The sequence below is a fragment of the Cebus imitator genome, unplaced genomic scaffold (genome assembly GCF_001604975.1).
Source record: "Cebus imitator isolate Cc_AM_T3 unplaced genomic scaffold, Cebus_imitator-1.0 Scaffold467, whole genome shotgun sequence".
Lineage (NCBI taxonomy): Eukaryota > Metazoa > Chordata > Mammalia > Primates > Cebidae > Cebus > Cebus imitator.
This window is the reverse complement of record NW_016107782.1, coordinates 1345775-1353800: the sequence shown is the minus strand read 5'-3', so window position 1 is coordinate 1353800 and position 8026 is coordinate 1345775.

Sequence of the window (8026 nt, the reverse complement as noted above, 5' to 3'; positions counted from 1 at the left end):
TCAAAAAAAAAAAAAAAGAAAAGAAAAAGAAAAGGTATACATAATTCTGAGATGTTCAATTTGGTTAAAAAATTGTTTAATTTGTGTTAAAATAGTCATCATTGTATTAATTATACATTAATAGTATATTTATTGCCTACTCAGATTATTTTTTAAATCTCTGATGTATTTTTATCCAATATATTTGTTTTTTTCATTTCTCTTATTTTTTAGGACAGGGTCTTACTCTGTTACCCAGGATGGAGTGCAGTGGTGCAATCATGGCTCACTGCAGTCTTGACCTCCCAGGGCTCAGGTGATCCTCCCACCTCAGCCTCCTGAGAAGCTGGGACCACAGGCATGAGCCACCATGCCTGACTGACTTTTGTCTTTTTGCAGAGACAGAGTTTCCCCATGTTGCCCAGGGTGGTCTTGAACTCCTGGGCTCCAGCAATCTGCCTGTCTTGGCCTCCAAAAGTGCTGGGATTGCGGGCATGAGCCACCACACCTGGCCAAGAACTCTTTATATGCTAATAATTGTCAAAATTATCGTGAATTTTGCAAAAAAAATCTTCTAAAATTTGCACTTAAATTCTATTTATGATGTCTTTTCATGTAAGGATTTAAAATTTTTAGTAATATATCAATCTTTAATTTTGTTTTTAGAAAGGCTTTGTGTTCTCTGAGTTTGCACAAATATTTAATCTTATTTTTGAGCAGTTCTTAATTAGTTTCTTGGGTAAGCTGAATTAATTTTTAAAGCCATGTGAATTAAAAAATTCATTAAAAAATGAATTCAATTTACTAAAAAAACTCACATAGATGTGTGACCTGGTCTAATTTGTACATCACATATCTAAGTATATGAACAGCAAATCAGACTCCACACAGCATTCTGGGGAAGATGAGAATTGCTTTATATGTTATAACCTTATTGCATCTTTGACTTTTTATTAGTGGCTGGTGAAACATAATTAGGGTAATACTGTTTAGAGACAGGCTATTTTAACATCTTTCATTTGCTTCTCAGAAATAATATGATATATCCTGTAAAGGATTTCCTGTAAAGCAGCTCTAACCTTCTGCAGTTTACAGTGGATATCTCAATGAGTGACAGACCATTCTCTCTTGCAAAATCTCTTGCTCTATCTACTGGGATTGCCTTGGGAGGAAGTAAATAACTTCTATTGTTCACAAACAATGTTTCTATTGGCGTGATCTTTTCATTCTTTCAGCTACCATTCTATATTTTCATATATGATATATTTAGCATTATTATAAACCAGAAAGCACCTACTTCTCTGCAGTGGTTTGCTGATGTTACAGCCCAGCATTGCAGTTAATCCTACTATATCCCCTCTCTGTATCTTTCTTGTTTCCTCATCAATCTGGATGTGTCTCGTTGGAACTTTTTTCCAGTTTCTATAGCTGACTTGATTTTCAGATTGAGGGCTGTTAATTTCCAAATTAAGCTCCTTGATTTCCAAAGTAAGCTCCTTCAAATGAATTTAAAGAGGACTCTTCTCCATCAGAGTTTTACTTATTGTCACAGACGTCAACAAGTGGGATGGTACTGGTGTCTGTGCTGAACTGGTGAGACCAGGGAAACTGATGCAATAATAATTGGAAGATCATGCTTTCTGAAATTTAATTTTTTAATAAATCTGAATTTTGTTTTGGTGTTTGATATGAAGTGGGAGTCTAACCTTATATTAATTTGCTTAAAAAGTAATGATTTACTTTCTCAGTGATTTCTGGTGCTACTTTTTTTTTTTCCAAGATGGAGTTTTGCTCTGTTGTTCAGGCTGGAGTGCAGTGGCGTGATCTTGGCTCACTGCAAACTCTCCCTCCTGGGTTCAAGATATGCTCCTGCCTCAGCCTCCCGAGTAGCTGGGATTACAGGAGTGTGCCACAATGCCCGGCTAATTTTTGTATTTTCAGTAGAGATGGGGTTTCGCCATGTTGGCCAGACTGGTCTCGATCTCCTGACCTCATAATCCGCCTGCCTCAGCCTCCCAAAGTGCTAGGATTACAGGCATGAGCCGCCGCGCCCGGCCTACAAGTGCCACTTCTTTCGTACATTAAATTGATATGTGTATGGGTGTATATGTGTATACATATGTGTGTATATTCTGTAGATTTTACATATATATTTCTTCTATTTCTGATCTTTTTAGTCTCTCATTCTATTTATCAATTTCTTTAGTCTTGTGCCACTCTTATATTGTTTTTATTAATATAGTTTTAAAGTTTATTTTAAAATTAGTAGTGATTCAAATAATCTTCTGTGCAAGTAATCAGTTTATTGTCTCTCAGCTCTAAGTTTACCCTTCATTGAATACTCTGGGAAAATTGAGCTGAGTCCTTTAACTATTTTTCTTTACCAGCTGGGCATGATGTTAATCTTTGTCCATAAAAGACAATAAAGAGTAATTACAAGAGGAAGGTGCCTTCTTTCCTAGTTCTGGTGTGCCAGCTTGGAATTCTCTGCATGGCTTCTCCCGCCTGACTCTTGCAGTGCACAGTGGTCAGCAGCACCCAGTGACCAGCACTTTCCCCCAGCACTATGGAATGGACATTTCAAGCAAGTTCCACTGGGGCAGTACCACAGTGGTTTCTCTGTCATTCAGTTAGCCACAGTCATGCCATCAACGAGGTCTGGACCTAGGGTAAAGTGGGGAGTAGAGAGAGCTCTTTCTTTTAGCAGCCTTAGAATTCATGGCTGCTTATTATATATGCTTTGTGTGTGTGTGTGTGAGACTGAGTCTCACTCTGTCACCCAGGCTGGAGTGCAGTGACATGATCTCGGCTCACTGCAACCTCTATCCCCCAGGTTCAAGCGATTCTTCTGCCTCTGCCTCCCAAGTAGCTTGGATTACAGGCATGCGCTTCCATGCCTGGCTATTTTTTTATAATTTTTAGTAAAGACAGAGTTTCACCATGTTGGCCAGGCTAGTCTCAAACTCCTGACCTCAGGTGATCCACCCACCTCAGCCTCCTAAAGTGCTGGCATTACTTGTGTGAGACACCATTCCTGGCCTACATATGCTATTCCTATATTATCTACCTTGCTTTGCTTCTTAACTAGCTAACCCCTCATTACTCCAATCCTTCTTTATGGTTAATAATTCTTTTTGTTGTTGTTGTTATTTTTTTGAGACAGGGTCTCACTCTTGCCCAGGCTAGAGTGCAGTGACGTGATCTTGGTTCACTGCAGCCTCAACCTCCTGGGCTCAAGTGATCCTCCCACCTCAGCTTCCTGAGTGCTGGGACCACAGGAACATGCCACTATGCCCAGATAATTAAAAAAATTTTTTTTTTTTTGTAGAGATGAGGTCTCACTATGTTGCCCAGGTTGGTCTTCAAATTCTGGTCTCAAACAATCCTTCCACCTCAGCCTCCCAAAGTACTGAGATTATAAGCAGAAGCCACTGTGTCTGGCCTAATAATTCTTAATATTAAACTTTCATTGTTTAAATTATTTTGTTTCTGTCTCCAGATTGAACTCTGAATTTTTTTCAAAAATTTCATAAAATCTTCTTATTTTCTCAGATGAATTTTATAATTAATATGTAAGTGGAAACCATCATTCTCAGCAAACTAACGGAGGAACAGAAAATCAAACACCTCATGTTCTCACTCATAAGTGGAAGTTGAACAATGAGAACACATGGACACAGGGAGGGGAACATCACACACCAGGGCCTGTTGGGGAGCTGGGGACTAGGGTAGGAAGAGCATTAGGACGAATACCTAACACATGAGGGGCTTAAAACCTAGATGACGGATTGATGGGTGCAGTAAATCACCATGGCACATGCATACCTATGTAACAAACCTGCACTTTCTGTACATGTATCCCAGAACTTAAAGTAGAGTAAAAAAACCTTTTACATTTTTCATTAGAATCTCATTAATCCTATATATTAAGATGTGAAAACTGACATATTTTCAATATTGAACATTTTCTTCTAGACCAGCTTTCCTTATGTTCTTCAGAAAAAAAAAGTCATTTTCTTTATTTAGGTCCTACACATTCCTTGTTAATTCCTAGATATTTTGTTGACTGTTTTCATGAATGTAATCTTTTCCACTATATTTTCTGTTTGGTTCAGAAGCACAGGTTAATTTGACTGATATCCTTCAGTTTGTCTGAAAGAGGATTGATCTTCTGCAGAACCCCCTGGAACTTGGATAAAGCCAAGCATTAAAATCAATCCTGGCACAATACTGAGGCAGTAGATCAGGCCACTGGTAATATAAGCTACAAATGCAAGACTTAAACTCTTGTCTCGGTTCTAGTTTCTATGATGGCATAACAAATTAACCCCAAAACGTAGTGGCATAAAAGAACCCTTTATTATGCCCATGGACCAGGAATTTGGGTAGGACATAGTTTCTTTCTGCTTTTTGATGCCTGAGGCTAAGCTGGAAGACTGAAAGGCTAGAAACTGAAATCATCTGAAACCTCATTAACTTTCATGCATGACAATTCATGCTTGCAGTTAGCTAAGGGTCCTGAGTTCTTCTCCACATTGGCCTTTACATGTGGTCTCTCCACATAGACTAGTCTAGGTTTTCTCACAACATAGTGGCTGGTTTCCCCAATGCAAGCCTCCCAGAAAGAAAAAGCCAGATGGAAGCTGTGTTCTATTTATGAACTAGCCTTGAAAATCACATGGCAGTGCTCCCTCTGTATTCCATTGTTTGGAGAAGTCACAAGCCCAGCGTAGTTCAAGACTCTACACTTGATGAGGTGTGTTAAGGTTGTAGAAGAACATACAAAATCAGAAATATTGCTATAACAATTTCTGGGAAATAGACTCTGCCATAGTCCCCAAAAACATCAATGGAAGGACTGAGCTCCTCAACTCATGAATGCTGAGGTGCTAGCAAGGGATGAATAATCTGTCATAATCTTGATCATGCCTGGTGAGCAACTGGTCCTTCCCTAGGGCCATGATACCTCTCCTAGTGTCTGACTTCTGGCCAAGCTAGATCTCTATGTGCTTTTTCAGAATGTGATAGTACAATATAAAACTCACAGGTCATGCTACCACTTCAGTCTCTATGGGTCTTTTAAATAAATGCTGTCCCAGAGGCCTGTTTGTAAGTGATCTGGCAATTTGCCTTTGTTGCTCAAAGTTGGACTTTTCCTCCATATAAAAATCTAATTTTTATTTATTTGTAGCCACATTATTGAACTTTTTATTGCTTGTAAAATATTTTTCAGCTGACTCTTTTGAGTTTTCTAGATAGTAGATAATCCAAATGATAACAGATTTGCTTTCTTACTTTTTATTGTCTTATATTGGCCAAAATTCACAGAAAAATGGTAAATAAGAGTGCTGACAGAGGAAGTCTTAGTCTTCTCATTACTGTGAGAACGTACTGTTTAGCCATTAAAGCATGATATTGGTAGGTGGTTTGAGATATATTTTCATTATAATGTTAAAGAAGGACCTTCCTAGTCCTTACTTGCTAAGAGTCTTTAAAAGAAGTCAGATCAAGCCTTCTTTTTAGCATCTGTGGAGATTATTTTTCTTCTTTAAGCTTTTGGTATAAATGTTTTATATTAGTAGATTTCCTAACATTGTCATACTTGGAATAAGCTCTATTTGGTTTTGGTGCATTTTCTGGTATTAAATTCAATCAGCTATTAATCTTTTGCATACATATTTTACAGCATCTGATATTTATTATATGAAGTGTTCTCATTGTCATTACAGTAGCATTCCCTTATCTTTAGGGGACATGTTCCAAAACCCCTACCAATGCCTAAAACTGCAGACAGTACCAAACCATATATAGCTACACCTTATATGTACTGAAAATATGTATACTATGTTTTTCCCTATACATGTCTAGGATAAAGTTTAATTTATAAATTAGGCACAGTAAGAGATTAACAACAATAACTAATATTAATACAGAACAATTATAGCAATATGTCAGCATCACTACTCTTGTACTTTGGAGCCAGTATTAAGTAAAATAAAGGTTACCTGAACACAACACTGCAATATTGAAACAGTGAATTTGATAACTGAGAGGGCTACAAAGTAACTAATGGGCAGGTAATGCCTACAGTGTGGATGTGCCAAGCAAAGGGATGATTCACATCCTGGTCAGGACTTAGTGGGAGGGCCCAAGATTTCATCACACTGCCCAGAATGGTGCACAATTTAAAACATTCATTGTTTATTTCTGAGATTTTTCATTTAGTATTTCAGACTTACATTGACTCTGGGTAGCTGAAGCCATGTAAAACTATGGATAAAATTGGGGGGACTACTCTTTTTTCCAAATAGCTTGTAATAACATTGTTTTCCTTGCTCCAAAGTTATTTTGGTGAGGTGTTAAGAAATTATTGCCATTTCCAAGTGGTTGACATTTGTTTGAAATGTTATTGCTACAACTTAAATATTAAGACAATATATTTGTTTGTAGAAAAGATGTATGTTACTTTGGAGTGTGTTATCAGATGAAGCAGGGTTTACTGCATTAACAGACTAATCCCCAGATCTCAGTGGTTTTCACACAAAAAGTGTTAATTCTTAGTTACACTGCATATTGTGTGGCAGGTTGGTAGAAAGCTTTCCTCTAGGACTCAGATCGAGGGAATGTCCAAAATTTCTTGATGTTGCTATCTTAAATTGTAATTTTACCCTTCCCTAACAGCAAAGGGAGTGAATGGAGAACTTATGCTTTCTTTGAAAATCTTTGACCCAAGAGCAACAATGTCACCTCCATTAATAGCCTATTCATTAGAGCTAGTCACGTGGCCCTGCCTCACTACAAGGATATGTGGTCAAGCAAATGAACATTCAGAGGACAGTAAATACTGCCAAATGCCTGTGAATCTAAACGGAAGATGGTTTGGGGGTATAATACTGAGATTACAACTAAGTTAGAGTAAATGTTAGAATGAGTGTTTGCACAAATGTTTTACTGTAAATGAGGAAGACAAGTGGGAGGCATCTAAAAAAGACCAATGTGGCTATGGAGAAATTCCTACGATTAGCTAAAATTTGAAAAGAACATTTTTAAAATACGAAAGGATGGAGTACAGGGACTGGAATTACTCTCTCCCTTTAAAAACCCTAGTGAATGGGCAAAATCAATGAGAAAGCTGTTTTTAAGAAACTGGACATCAGACAGCTAATGCAGCTAATGACGATAATTCAAGAGAGACAGGTAAAAAATGAGCCGAGCCATATAATTGCTCCAGATTATTGCCTTGAGAAAGTTTCCAGTCTCCAGTGCAGGGAAGCAGAAACCAGGTCAACTCTGAATTGAGGAAACAGATTGGAGGATCTGAGAAACAGAAGATGCCTGGAGTTCATAAGACAGAATAGCAGGAGATCTGTAGAGAGATTGAACTCTGGAGGTCTGCAGAGCGTCCCCCTCTAGTATGCAGCAGAGTACTGATCAGCACATATTTGTGACAACACTACTGGAAACTGAGGGAAAAACCATTCAAAAGGATTAGAGGTAATACTGCCCAGTGCTAACATTGGGCTGGGAATAGTGCCTATTTCCATCAGCCAGAATGGAAAACTTCACAATTCACAGGGTGTTAGTAGAATACTCAGGAAGGTTTGCTTCTGTAATGAGAAATAATCAGCTCTGGATTAAAAGATATTCTGGTGTTGTCTAACAAATCTTATTAAAAATAAGACCCTAGGGATCAAACTCTTTACAGGTAACTTAGTTGCTTCCTAGAATCAGGCTGAAGATAGAGTTATAAGTATATAAAAATATCCAGCTCCCAACAAGGTAAAATTCATAATGTCTGGCAGTCAATAAATAATTACTAGACATGACAAAGCAGGAAAAGATAACCCATGGTGAGAAGAAAAATTAGTAACTGAAACTGATCTAGAACTAACACAGATGTTAGAATTAGCAGACAAGGACATTAAAAAAGTTAATGCTGGCCGGGCGCGGTGGCTCACGCCTGTAATCCCAGCACTTTGGATGGCCGAGGCGGGTGGATCACGAGGTCAAGAGATCAAGACCATCCTGGTCAACTTGGTGAAACCCC